Below are 13,615 nucleotides of genomic sequence, written 5' to 3' on the forward strand. Positions count from 1 at the left end.
ATCCTTATAAGTAAGGTCTTTTTATTCATAATAACTCTCATTTACTGGTGATGCTGATGGTTATCAGCTAGCCTGATTTCGGAATGTGATAGCCTTCCTAGGCTGAACAAGTCCCGTGTTTACACTTTGTTGCTGGAAGCCAGTCCATCCTCTCCCTCAAAAGGTACCACCCCGGGAAAGTGTGTCTTCACTTGAAACACAGGCAGTGAGAAACGGTGAAATATGCAAATGCATTATGATTACTTTCAATAGAAGAAGCACTTGGAGTTACCACCACTAGGTAGGGTCAACAACAAGCAAGAAAAGATACTGTCCTAGTTCTACATTTAAAACCTTTTCAAGTTCTGCTCAGAAGAATTTGCATTTCAATAACACTGTGATAATGTCAAGCTATTCACAACATTTCAAAGCCTTCTCTTGCACACCTGGCAGTTGTAGGAGCTGCTGGGGAACTGGATGTGGCTGTTTCCTACCAGCAAAGGCAATTATGTTGTCCTTTTCATTCTCGGGAACGGATGTGTTTGGGCAATATTAACAGGTCTTATGTTCTGGACATGACAAAATATGGGAACGAAAGCTCCACCCTCCAAGATATCCCACGAGAATTAATTAATCAGCATATTCAATATGGTGAACTTCCCCTCACCACAAATGAGAGGAAACACCTTGTAGATAAAAGTTGACTTTTGAATAGAAAACCTTTCCCTGTACTCTGTACATCCCTTTAAAGAGAAAAGGATCCAGTGGATGTTTGTTACCTTTTTTCTTCGCTACACAGGAAACTTACTCTGTTCTTTCTACTTTTGATACCAACAGCATCTCCCCTTGGCTGGGAAAGCCCGAGATCTTTGGGTAGACTTTACTTCCACTAAAAGTAAAGCCATATTGAATGGAACAGGACAACCATCTTTAAAATTATCTTAGATAATCACTACCCTAGAACACAGTACAGCAAATATGACAGATCAATTTAACTTAGGTAATTTCTCATTATAATGCTTATAGATTGGTAAGATTAATTGTGAAAGTTAAGCATTTATAATTCATAAGCACAAATTATGCCAAACTAGATGGGCCATGTGCTATTAGAATTTTATATAAACTACAGAATGATTTCTCACACAGAAAATTAATAAGAAATTTATAATATATCTAATTAATATATATATCTTTTATTAGACCCTTTAGTTAAAAGTTGAACATTAAGTAGTGCATTAACTTGATAATTCAGCTTCTTGGTATCTGTTGTAGAACTCATGACACAGTATGAAAAAGTACTTTTAACCAAAAGTAAGACCTATTTCTCTCCTGTGCTTACAGTATTCCCCAGTCATTACATTTAGCACATGGTAACAGGCACTTTAGGGCAAAGGAAATCCCACTTGGCCCACCACCCCTAGTTCTTTCATTTGAAAGAACTCAAAGTCCCATTCAGTCTTGGGAAGGAAGGGCCTTGGGTCCCCCTAGGAGCCAGTAACTATCAGTTTTGATAAGTAAATTCCTTTAAAATGAAAAATGATTCCCCCAAAGATTAAAAGTGCTCTGTATCATGTAATAAATTTCAGTTGTCCCTCAAGTGATACTTCTTCCTTTGACCATTTTGCAAATGATGCAGAATCACATTCTTCACATAAGAATCTAATATGGTTTGCAGGGCAAGATAATGGAAGCATGTTCAAGTCACTGCTGTCTGGAAATGTTCCACCAAAATACAGCCTCCAAGGTGTTGGTGTCTTGGAGGCACAAAAGAAAATCTGTAATCAGAAATCATTAATTAAGGTTAATTAAAGTCCACATTGTATCTGACTGACGTTCATACAAAAGTATTGCTTACTTTTCTTTAGGCTACATGTGCAGTACTTTGTCTGCCCGGATACCAAAGAGTAACGACAATCTTGGTATTGCCGAGAGGACAGCCAGTTGAATTCACCAAAACTCTTCTTCAAACGAAAAAAAGCTTCTGATCTGAACTATTAGTGGCAATGTCCTCCCCATCCCTTTGCCTTTTTAAGAAACCCAAAAAACAAAAAACCAACTCACCTAGGAGAATACTCTAAAATGAGCAAGACCTATTTTCTACCCTGCCAAATATTCAGAGGTCCATCATACTGAACTTACAAATGCATGTTTTCTTAGCTTCCCAGAGATATGGGGAGGGAGCCGGAGAGAAAGGCTGGGGGGAGGGGGGTACAGTAATTGCAGCCTCTGGGTAAACCAGACCACGTGATCAGAAACTGCTGTGACACTTAAAAGTGTTTCTCCTCAAGGAATTCCGGTGCCCAGAAGCCTGGTGAAGCCAGTAGCAATTAAGGCCATGTTATCCTTTTAATTTACTTGAAATTATTGGCCTCTAAAATCAGTCATTTAGTGTGGTTGCGTGGGGGAGGGGCCAATATAATAGGCACGTGCATTAAAAATGCTTGTTGATCTTATAAAAAATTTTGGCAGGCGGGATCTGGGGAATTAAAAACGGCTGCTTTGAAGCTCACCCTGCAATAAAACCCAGTCATTTTCTAGTAAGGAAAAAAAAAAGTGACTAATTTTCTAGATGAGACCCATTTGTAGTGAATTCAAGGTTTCCTCCCTGTGCATCTGCCTGGCTTTGTATCTGATGCCTTGCATGTCCTGAATTCAGAGCTGTTTGCTTCAAGTGTGAGGTGGTTTTATTTTATGTTTTAATCTACAAAGGAATGAAATGGCTTGGCTTGGACTGGTAGGAGTCCTTGAAAGTCCACTTGAGAAATGGGAACTAAAGCATTAAGAAGTGTACCAGTATCTGTTACACGAGGCCAAATGTACCTAACAAAGGAAAGCTGTGTTCTACATCACCCACGAAGCACATAAATCACAGAATGTGTGTCTCTCTGTCTTGCAGCAACTTACTCCTGCCTGCCTTTCCTTGACTCGGTTGCCCAGTGTATGTACACAACCGGACAGCTTTTCCTGATCAACCCTGAAGTCGCAAACCTAAAGGCAAAACAGCCAAAGATGCTGAGTACAGAAAGGAAAGAAATGCTCCCATACCCAAGAGCTAACAAAGCAGGAGCCCCCACCCTCCCACTCCCCTCCCCAGGACACTGTCGTGAAATGCGGTGAGTGGTGAAATGGTCGTTAGTAATACGCGCCAACCCTGAAAAAATAATAGAGGTTAAACCTGAAGGAAAGCCCAGAATGTTTCCACTGCCGTACCAGAGCACAACACGGCCAGCTCTCCTGAGGTCATTCTGTTTATTTAGCCATCCGCAGAGCCGAAGCCAAATTACGAACCTGAAATTGTGAGCTAAGCCATGAATGCCCTCATTTACCTCCACACTTTTGAGGAGGCTTAATGAAGAACTTGCACCCTTTGGCTTTCTGGTGGAAAGATGAAACTGACAGACATCAGTCCCTGGACAGTACTTTTTATTTTTTTTTTACCACCAGGACTGAGCAAGAGGCAGATCCTGGAGTAAATATCAGCTGGACGTGCACATAACAAGGTCCAGGGAGACACTCAGAAGTTGCCTCTTCTAATCCAACCCTGAATTACATGCGAGGCGGTTTTTTTGGTGCTTTCAGAGCCCCACCAGCGCCAAAATAACTGCCAGGCGTGCAAGCCCCCGTCTACCTCAAACCTTTCCCCAGATACCCCAACACTATCTGAGGCACTGAAACTATGGCAACCGAATAAGAAAGCAGCCTCCATGATTAATAGATGAAGATCCCAGCGACAGTGTCTAGCTAGGGCCATCATTCATGACGCGAGAAGAATTAGCCCAGAATCCATCTCGCGGACCATTTACAAGTATTCTCCTTGTCAGAATCCACCCAACTGCCATTCTGCTGCATAGACTCCGGTTCAGAGCGCGAGAAACAATTTGGTTTTTATTTATCGCTCGCCCTGCAGAGATGAGAATGTTCTTAGTAACTCACATGCTCACGTTTCTGGAATAACGAAAGGCTTCCTAGACTGGTTTTCCACCTGGATATTTGAGGCCCAAGAACAAATGCATTCAAACACCAAGATACGTGAATGGAGTCCTGTGGTTCTCCGGGGTAGAAAGGAGGAGAGACAGTTGTTGGATTGTTTGAGAGAGAGAGAGAGAGAGAGAGTGTGTGTGTGTGTGTGTGTGTGTGTAATGCAGTTTTTCATAAAGCATTCCATTTTCAGGAAAGGAACGTTTCCATTCACCAGCTCAATCAGTATTCTCTCAGTTTCCTCATTCAAGGACGGTAGGAGTCTGGGGGAGGGGTGGGGAAGCACTGGAGTCGTTGCAACATTAATGAAAAGGTTGAATCCTCTCCTTAAAGAAAGACTCAGAATAGGAAAAAGGAAAGGAGAATGGATGCGTCAAAGAAAGCTTGTCTCTAAAAAAGTCTTATCAAACATCCAACTGTAATTAGTACCTTCTTTATTTCGTCCCAGTTCCTAAAATGTTGGTTTTTGGGGGGGCATGTTTTCACGGTGTTCAGTGTCAGATCCTGTTGTGTTCTAGAAGTGCTTCCCATCAAATCATGGCCAAGACTTGGTTTTAAACATGGAGGAGGGCAAAAGGGATGAGAGGGGGTGAAATAGCATCTTTTAAGAGATTCTGCTAAATTTTTTTTAATTCGTGTGGATTCTTTGAATTAAATTTTCCACAGATGGCAATGATAGGTTAGTTGGAAACCACGAGAAAGTGCCGAGTTGTGTTCACTGAAAGCCTCAGGTCCATGGGCTGTACGTGGAAATACCTGTTAACAATATTTTCAGAGCATACTTGCTGCTAGGAAGACGTTGCCCTTTAGCCTTTGGGGCATGTTAATTGTGGATTTATTTCACTCTCTGGACATCCTCTTTCCACTTACAAAGTTTAAGAGACATTTCTTTTTTTTTCTCCTGGGTGAAAATAACTGTAATTCTAGGCCAAGGAGGGAGTCTTGTTCCCCCTGGGTGCAAGGAGGAGTCTGTCAGGGAATTGTGGTGATCATACCAATTTATTGCCCCTTCTGCTGTGCCTTTTAGAAGTGAGATTCTTCTCACTGATAAGAACTTGGATAACTATCATTTGAGTCTGATGTCAGGTAACGGGACAGGATACCAGTCAGGAGAGTAAATACCAGCTCTCTTGGGGTCAGCCAACTAACTCTTTGCTACAGTTGGTGGGAAAGGTTAGTGTTTTGCTTCTACATGGAGACTCACTGCTCTCCCAAAGTGATTTCAGGCTTGGCCACGGAAGAGTGACCCTGCATGTGGACGGAAGGCCACTACGACGGCCCTCGGGCCCAAGTCCCAGCCACAGCCTTCTGGAGCAGTCAGCTGATGAGCTTCTCTCCTATGACAGGTAGGGCCCTTGGGATCATTTCATCTCAACCCTGAACCAACACGACGGGCTGCTCTCAGATTCTCGAGTGCATGCAGACTGTGTATTTTATTTTAAGATGTTTGAAGTGAAGGGGATCCTTTTTTTCCTTCATCCTTTAGGCTCTTGTCTAATATAAAGTCTTGTGCTGCCCACAGTGGTTTTATTGGTATAATGTCTTGTCTTACATATTCTGGGTGTGAGATGTCAACATCCAAAGTCAGGAAGAGGATCCCAGCTCCTCTTCCCATGCCCGTGACTTGTTCACAGGCTTCCCAGCGCAAAACCCCCGTCACCAGGGCCAGCCCACAGTGGGAATGTTCATTTCTCCCGAGGTGGCTTCCTTTGTACCCTCTCTGACTGTTACCCTTTCTACTCTCCCCACCAGGGCACTCTCCCGGACTTTTGTCACCCAAATAAAAATAGCATGTAATGTTTCATGAGCAAGTATCATGTGCCATACCTCAAGGCTATGAATTTTACAGATGTTACCATATTTGCTCTTCCCAACAACCACATTGGCATCCTATTAGCATCTCATGGATGGAAACTGAGGCAAAGAAGTAACTGGCTCAAAGTCACGCTATTTATAATTGGCAAAAAAAAAAAAAAAAAAAAAAAGTGAATCCCAGTGTGTTGAGTCTGCCTAAGAAGTGTGGTCTCTGCATTGTCCCTTTCGCTGCCCACTGCCTTCCCCGACCATCCCTTCACACTGTAAACCCGATGTCGCCAAATCTTAGTGAATTTGCCCTTATTATGGCAAGGACCCAAACTCCTCTCCTCCTACCCCTGGTTCACCCTGACACTTCTGTCCTACATTAATGCTTACACTGACATGAATTGTTTTAGGACCCACCTCAGCAAAAACAATGCCCTTACTTTTTCCGATGCCCTGGCTGAGTGCCACGCCCGCGACCTTGCCCTCTTTACTGGTCACACTGAAAGCCATTGTTGCTTGAGGCAGTTGGCCTTTCTAATGGACAGGGTTGCTGCTCTCCATGCTCTGTGAAGACTGAATTTCCAGTGAATTTGAGGACCTTATTTAATTTCACAATGTGGTTTATATGAAAATGTGACATCCATGGAATATAATCTCTCTTTTATGATTTAGAAAACAATGAAGCAAGATCTCTGCTAGGCCCAGGATCTGGGGTGGGGAGAAAGGAACTGGCATCAGAGTCTCCCAGGTCTTCAGAGTGCATTTTCTGATTTACCAAATACCTTCACATCTGTGACTTCCTATTACTCTCCCAAAGGTCCTACAAGGTGGAACACACAGGTTTACTCTTCACAGATTTTGTTGAAAATAATGCAGCCTCAGAGAGGTTAAGTGACTCATCCAAGGTAGTAGAGTCTGGAACTCAGGACATCCAAGTACAGGATCTTTGACTATAGTGACCACAGGACAGGGCGGAAATGTGGGTTCATAAGCATGTTGTCCTCTCCTGCCAGAAAGGTGAATTCCAAAAAGGACCATCAGCAAACTACCAAAAAGCACAGCAGTTCTGTGGCCAGTGGTTAGAACGCAGAACAAATGAGGCCAAGGTCAAAAGCTCAAGCCCCATCAGTGCTGGCTGTCTTCCTAGCGCTGTTTCTTGGCAAGTTGCTTTTATCTAACTCTGAATCCCTCCTGCTTCAACCAGGTGTCCTGCAGATGTGTGCTCTCAGCCACAGGAGGGGACTGGGTGAGAGTGTGGGAATGAGCAGGCTTCAATCCATCACCAGGGCTGGGAAAACAACCCGCAGTGAATGCTCCACTAATGGTGCATGAGACAGATCACCTGCGTACATGGAAGACATGTCCCACCCCCCCCACCCCCGCCCACGGAGAAGTGTTACATTGGATGAAAACTTAAGATAGAGAAACAAGGGACAAGGGGCACGTGGGTGGCTCAGTCAGTTAAGCATCTGCCTTTGGTTCAGGTCATGATCCTGGGGTCCTGGGATCGAGTCCCGCATCAGGCTCCCTGTTCAGTGGGGAGTCTGCTTCTTCCTTGGCTTCTGCCCCCTATTTGTGCTTGCTCTCTCTAGTGGTCTCTTTCAAGTAAATAAAGTCTTTTAAAAAAAAGTAAGATGGAGAAACAAAAGCAGATAAGAGAGAAAGAGGAGATGCTTGTAAAAAAGATTTGCTCTTTTTAGATAGATGAATCAATTAATTGAACAAACACTTGTTGGGAAGGGCCATTGGCATGCCAGGCACAGGTGCTGGAGATGAAACAGTAACACATGCAAAAGTTGTTCCTTGTGGCATATGTTCTAGTGGAAGACAGAAGATAAACAGGAACAACGTAGTCTCTCAGGCGGCAGAAAGTGAGAAGGGGAAAACATTGAGGCAGGCCCCGGGGTTAGGAAGTCTTGGGGAAAAGGGTGGAGTAAATAAGGTGATAAGAAAAGGCTTCATGGTGAGAGTGACATTTGCAGAGAGACTTGAAGTGTGTGAGGAGCAAAGCACACAGCTATCTGGGGAAGGAATCATCCCAGGCCATGGAAGAGCACATGCCAGGCACAGTCACATAACCCTGAAGACCAGGGGTGGGGGATGATTTGAGAGGTGTGGTCAAGAGAGCACAAATGGCATAGGGCTGCGAAGGCCCATAGGTTGGACTTTGGCATCTGCTGGGCGAAGATGAAAGAATGTGAGCCAGGCCTTGATTTAAAACAAAAAAACAAAAAAAAACCACTTTGGCTGCTGTGTTGAGCATAGACTATAGGGGTCCAAGAGCAAAGCAGGGGGACTAGTTGGGAGGCTGGTACAATAGCCTGGTGGCTCAGCCAGTGTGAGGGCCTCAGAGGTGGAAGAGTTTGGAGAAGGCCAACGTGCTTTGAAGGGAGTTAGGGTGGGCAGCAGCATCTGCCGCTGGGGTGGGTGGGGGCCTGCAGTGAGAGTCAAGGATGACTCCTTTAAGTTTCTACCTGTGAGCAGCTCCAGGATGGCAATGCCATTTACCAAGATGGAGATTATAAGAAAGCATACTAGGGGAAAGAGGTCCAGAATTGGTGCTCTGGATGTGTTAAGTTTGACACGCCTGTTAGATCCAAGAAGAGCTACCTAACCTGTTCGATGTATTAGTTGAGAGACCCAGGAGAGAGGTCTGGGCTGAAGAGGTTACTTGGGAAACTCTGTATTGAGTCCTGACACTTCTAGGACACTCTCCATTAGTATAATGGGAATTACTCTAATCAAAAAGTTTAGCAAGAACTCACCTGCTTCACAGAGCAGGATACCCTTGTGTATATGCGCTACTGTAATGGTCCCATGCTGAGAGGTATCCTGTAAGCCCTCTCCCCTTGAGGTTTATGCGGTATGACATCTTCCTTGCCCATTTCAGAGGGATTAAATGCCTCCCTCCCTCCCCTACCTTACCATATCCCCAGGAGGCCACCAGTGTGGTTGCCAGCAGAGAATAGCTCAGTTGATGAGAAAAGCCTTCACTCTGGAATAGAAACATCTCTGAGACAGCTTGGCTCCAGGGAACCTCAGAAGAGTAGGGGACACTGATACGGGAGGGTGAGCAGGCAGGACGTTGCAAGGCTCCACCTTCCTCTGGAAGTGGGAACACCCAGGGAACACCCACTCTGAGAGGAGGACAATAAATTGTCTAAACCTGGGGCGGGGGAGGCAGAGGGAGAGGCAGGCAATCTCTCTCAGGCTTTATACTGCTGCAAACGGCAGATGCTTAATTAAAGCATTTGCAATTAGTTTGGCTTGTTCTGTGATTCTTTTCTGCAAACAAATAAGATGGGAGAATATATTCGCCTTTGGCAATCTAGTTCTAAAAAACTTCTCCTGTGATCACGCTTTTGTCCTGTTCAGAAAAGAGCTGAACCGCTATGCACACATAGTGAAATATCTGCCTTACCTCCTTGTTCAAAACAGTATTTTGCCTTTTATTTCCTCTGGGAGTGCAATTACCCATTTGCTTTTAAAGCATGCGTATTTATTTTGAATTTAATACAAGTTCTTAATTTGGGTGGCTTATTTTTATTCAATGAAGATAACAGTCTTGTAATTCTTGCTATCCTTCTGATTCAACATACTAAGAAATGTTATCCGCCTACTCAAGATGCAAATGCTATATTTTTTTAATGATGGGAAAAAGCATTCACTAGACTTGAAAAGAACTCGAGGGCTGTGTGTTTGTGTATGTGTGTCACTGTGTATGTAAATACAGAGTTGCACTTATTGCCACTTGATAAGAACCACTCACTCGAAGCCACTGTAGAGGGGGGAGACAACCGGTCCACTCTTAGTGGAGAAATGGGAATTCTGTGGGCCCGTTTCTTTCATGCATCTATTCAACATTTACTTGGGTTTCTACTCCAGTTCTTAGGAATTTTTAACCTATTGAAATGTAGATGTTTTATCCAATAAGTATATTCTGCAGACGGCTCCTGAGACAATGATTCTTGGGTGGCTGCTGGAATTTGCATATGTGCTTCATATGCATTCTTGAAGACTGTGGCCCATCTCTACAGGGCGATGGCTTGCAACACACAACACTTCAGGAAGACTGTCACCACACAAAAACCACACACACAGGAGCTAGAGCGCTTGCTTTCTATCAAGCTGAAAAAAGACCTAACACAGAAATGAGGTTTTAAACCTGATACTCCATTCTCTGCTTTCGGATTGGTTTGCAAAGTGCCTCATTCAAGAATATCGTAAAACCGGAATCATAGTACAGAGTGGGGGTTACTCAAGAGTCAAATAAAAGTCACCATATAAGCAAGCATGGGTAAACCAAATTCAAATAGTGCAATTACCTTTTAACAGATAGTTTAAGTTAATAGGTGGAGACACCGTTCTGCCACAGTATTTAAGGTTAGGTTAATAATTAACTTTGGGGCCTGGAGTAGTTTAATCAAAGCTTACTATAAATCATAAAACTCCATGCAGACTAAACAGGGTATTAAAAAAACACACACGAAATGCTTGCAGTCTTGACCTGTCGTAGCCATTTGGATAAGGTGCAAAAATACGATATTTTCATTCAGAATTGAGCCCAGGCATCTTTACTCCGTGTGAAAAAGCCTAAATAAAGGATGCATGTGTCTGGAACCAGCAGTCTTTCCCCTGCCATCAGAGTGGATTTGACGCCTGAGATGTATGTCTGAAGGAAGACCGACAATTACCAGGATTAGAGAAAGACAAGGCAAAGACACTCGACCTTCCTACCCCGGAAAGACTTAAAAACCAGCATTGGGGGGCATTACATAGCTTTCTTGAGACGGGCTGGCAAAACACTGCAACTGGGTTAAACATCTTTTCAGATTAGAGTCAGAGAAAGTTGTGCATACAGCGTAAGCGTCTGAGTGTTTGTGTGTGTGCCTTTGCCTGCGTTTTAAACCTTTCATGGATCACAGTCAATAAGTAGCAACTTGATTTCCATCTGGTGTAAGCAGAGAGTGATCCCACGGTGGCCATGACTGGCCACCGCATTTTCAAAGCAGCCACCTTGCTCCCAAGGACCGACTCCAACGGCCACTGGGGCTGCCCTCTGGATGCAGGCTAGAGGCTGCTGCTGGAAGTTCTTTCCTTGGCTGTGAAGACAGCAGTTCCTCCCCTGCTCCAGGGACACCTGGCTCCCTGTTCGTTCCTCCCTGGAAACCCGCTGCCTGGAAAAATGCGCGTGGCACCGGGGGTGGGGGTGGGAGGCTGGGGATGTTGCACTTGGAATTGGTACCTAGTCCCGGCCTGTGTCCACCCGCACCCGTGCGCCAGCCGCTGTCCAATGGCCGCACCAGCATCCCGAATCCTGCCCCTGAACTTCCCTTCCCACCACCTCGCCACTGCTTTCTCGACTGGACCAGCAAATGCGGCGCGGAGACCCCAACCCAGCTGACTGCTGGATGGGGAAGCCACTGGCTGTGGACCAGACCTAACTCCACGCATCCTGGGCGGCCCACCCTTTTCCCTCTGGGTTCGGTTTCCCATGGGCTGCACAGGCAGAGCCCCAGTACTGTCGTGCCCGCCGCCCCTGACTTTCAGAGAAACTTTCCAGAAGCGCCGGGTCGAGTGACCCCGTGCTGGAAGAGGCGGCTCTGGGCGGAGGGGTGGCGAGGCGGCGAGGGAACGGGAAAGACGGCGGAATCCTGTTTCCTTTCCCGAAACGCGCAAGTTCGGGGCTGCTCCCTGGCTCCCCCTGTATGGCTCGGGTCGCAGAAGGAGGGAGCGGACCTCAGGATCCTGCTTTGCAGCATATACGACAGTGGGGAGCTGAGAAAAAAAGCAGAGAATCTGGAACAGAGACACTTGCCACCCCAGCGGGGTCCTACAGGCAGGGTGGGCACAGTCGGGCTAGCTTCCCAGCGCCCCACTACCCTCCAGACAGCTCTCTAGGACCCAGCTAGTAGTTCGGACATCCAGACCCCGAGGCCCGGACAGAGCTCTCGTCCGGGTAGCAAGCATGGGTCATCTTTTGCAAGTCTTTCCACCCTTCCCCCTCCAGGACAACTCCTTTTAGAGGGACCTCGTAGATTTCGGGGGAGAGCGCAGCGAGGCGGGCTCTGTGCTGGAGGGGGACGCAGCCGCTACAGATGCTGTCCTCGCCGGCCAGAAGGGAGGGACGGCAGCGGGGGATAGAGGACCCAGGGCGGGGGGCGCCGCGCCACACCGGGAGGAGACCATTCCTGGGCACTCGTTCGAGCAAACAAAGCCCGGAACCCCTGGTGCCAGTGGCCGCGAAAGCCGGGATGTCACCAAGTGGCAGGGCGCACGGGTACCAGGGCCATTACAAGTTTCCCGCACTCCCGGATCCGGAGCGGACAACAAAAGATTCTCTTCGCTTTCCCACCGTCTCTGTGGAACCCCTTCTCCCACCACAGAACCCAAACCTGGTGCTGGGCGAAAACAGCGCTCTTCTAACCAACGTCCTCCAGCCCTCGAGGGCAGAGCCCTTTCCCCAGCTCGTGCACCAGGACCCGGCGCTTCTGAGGATCCCACCCTCTCGGGGCCTCTCTGCTCCCTGCTGGCCCGAAAGTGAGGACGAGCCCCGGGTCCTGCACACACATTCCCCAGCCAAGCAGCACCGCGCGGTCGCAGTCCCGGGCGGCGCCGGGCGTGTGCGCAGCGCGGGTGGGGAAGCTCGCAACGCGGAGCCCCGCGGTCTCCCAGGCACAGGGCGGAGAGGAGCGGCGGGCTGGGCTCACCACTGCTCCCCAAGGGCCGGACAGCGCTCGGGAGGCAGACACCAGACAAAATAAAACACAGCTACCACAAAGCCGGCAGCGAGTGCTGGCCGCGGCCCCGGGACCCGATACCTGGAGCCGAGCCGCCGGGGAGGTGGGGCGCGCCGGGGCGCCCCTGCCGTACCTTTTCGGTGCATCGACGTGCAGGCGGCCGGGGCTCGGAACGGGCTGGTACAGCGTGTATCCCATTTAGTAATCCATTATCGAGGAGATCTCTCCGGGCCGCAAGCTGCGCTCTCTCCTTTGCAAGCCTTTGTCATTCCTACATGTGTGCTTGTCTCTTTGGGGGTAACAGTCGCGGCGACTACTTTCTGGGAAGCAAACGCGCCGTGATCATCTCCAATGACAGGCACAGAAGGGGAGAGGAAAAAAGAAAGAAAGAAAGAAAGGAAAAAAAACCCAACAAGGAAAGAGTAAATGTTCAAGAAACTCTTCTTCAAATCCAAATTCCACTTGGATTCCACTCCGGTGAGTCCCTTCGGTGGTGTCTGCGCGGATTAACAAGTCATTTCAGGGTGGGGGGCGGGGTGGGGGCTGGGGCTGGGGGCGCGCTGTGGCCCCGCTCTGCGACCGCGAGCGCCGCTGCCGCGGGTGTGGCGATGCTGGCCGCTGCCGCCGCTCCTAAGCGGGCATCGCGGGCGGTGGGCCCCGCGGAGAAGCGCCGCTGCTGCGTCCCGAGCGCCTGGGCAGCCGAGTGCGCGGGGAGCGGAGTTGGCTGCAGCCTCACCCGGTGCCGCTCGCTACTCCTCTGTCACCGGAGAGGCCGCGGCTCCCGGGCGGAGCCAAGTCCCGGACTGGATTACGCAGAGCGGACTCTCCTCCTGCAACCCCGCCTCCTTTGGCTGGCGTCTCCTCCGACCCAGAGGAGGGCTGTGGTGTTTGTGTGTGAATGTGAGCGTGGCGGAGAGAGGGAGAGCCTACGCAGTGTGGCTGCAGGTGGAGCCTTGCACCGACTGGCCCGCGAGGCTCCTTCCGCCGCGACTCCCGGCCCACGCCGCGCTCTGGGTGGAGGTCCCGGTGGGGTTGGCTCCGGCTGGAGCGCTGTCCCAGCTCCCCCCACCCCCGCATCTGCTCTAGCCCGGGGGCGGGGAGGGGCGGGGGGGTGT

At 48.2% G+C, this 13,615-nt stretch overlaps 1 protein-coding gene across 3 annotated transcripts in view; it reads right to left on the bottom strand.

The window, feature by feature from the left end:
* The window catches only part of SEMA6A (semaphorin 6A), a 128,125-nt gene extending 115,122 nt beyond the window's left edge, over positions 1-13,003 (bottom strand). For 2 of the 3 annotated variants that reach the window (XM_044263307.1, XM_044263298.1), the window contains exon 1: positions 12,634-13,002. The gene's annotated coding sequence lies outside the window, so the exon portion shown is untranslated. Of the gene's footprint in view, positions 1-12,633 lie in introns of all 3 variants that reach the window. The other variant, XM_044263290.1, reaches the window with a different exon arrangement.
* Between the last annotated feature and the right edge of the window lie 612 nt (positions 13,004-13,615).

This window comes from Neovison vison, chromosome 1 (genome assembly GCF_020171115.1).
Source record: "Neovison vison isolate M4711 chromosome 1, ASM_NN_V1, whole genome shotgun sequence".
NCBI lineage: Eukaryota > Metazoa > Chordata > Mammalia > Carnivora > Mustelidae > Neogale > Neogale vison.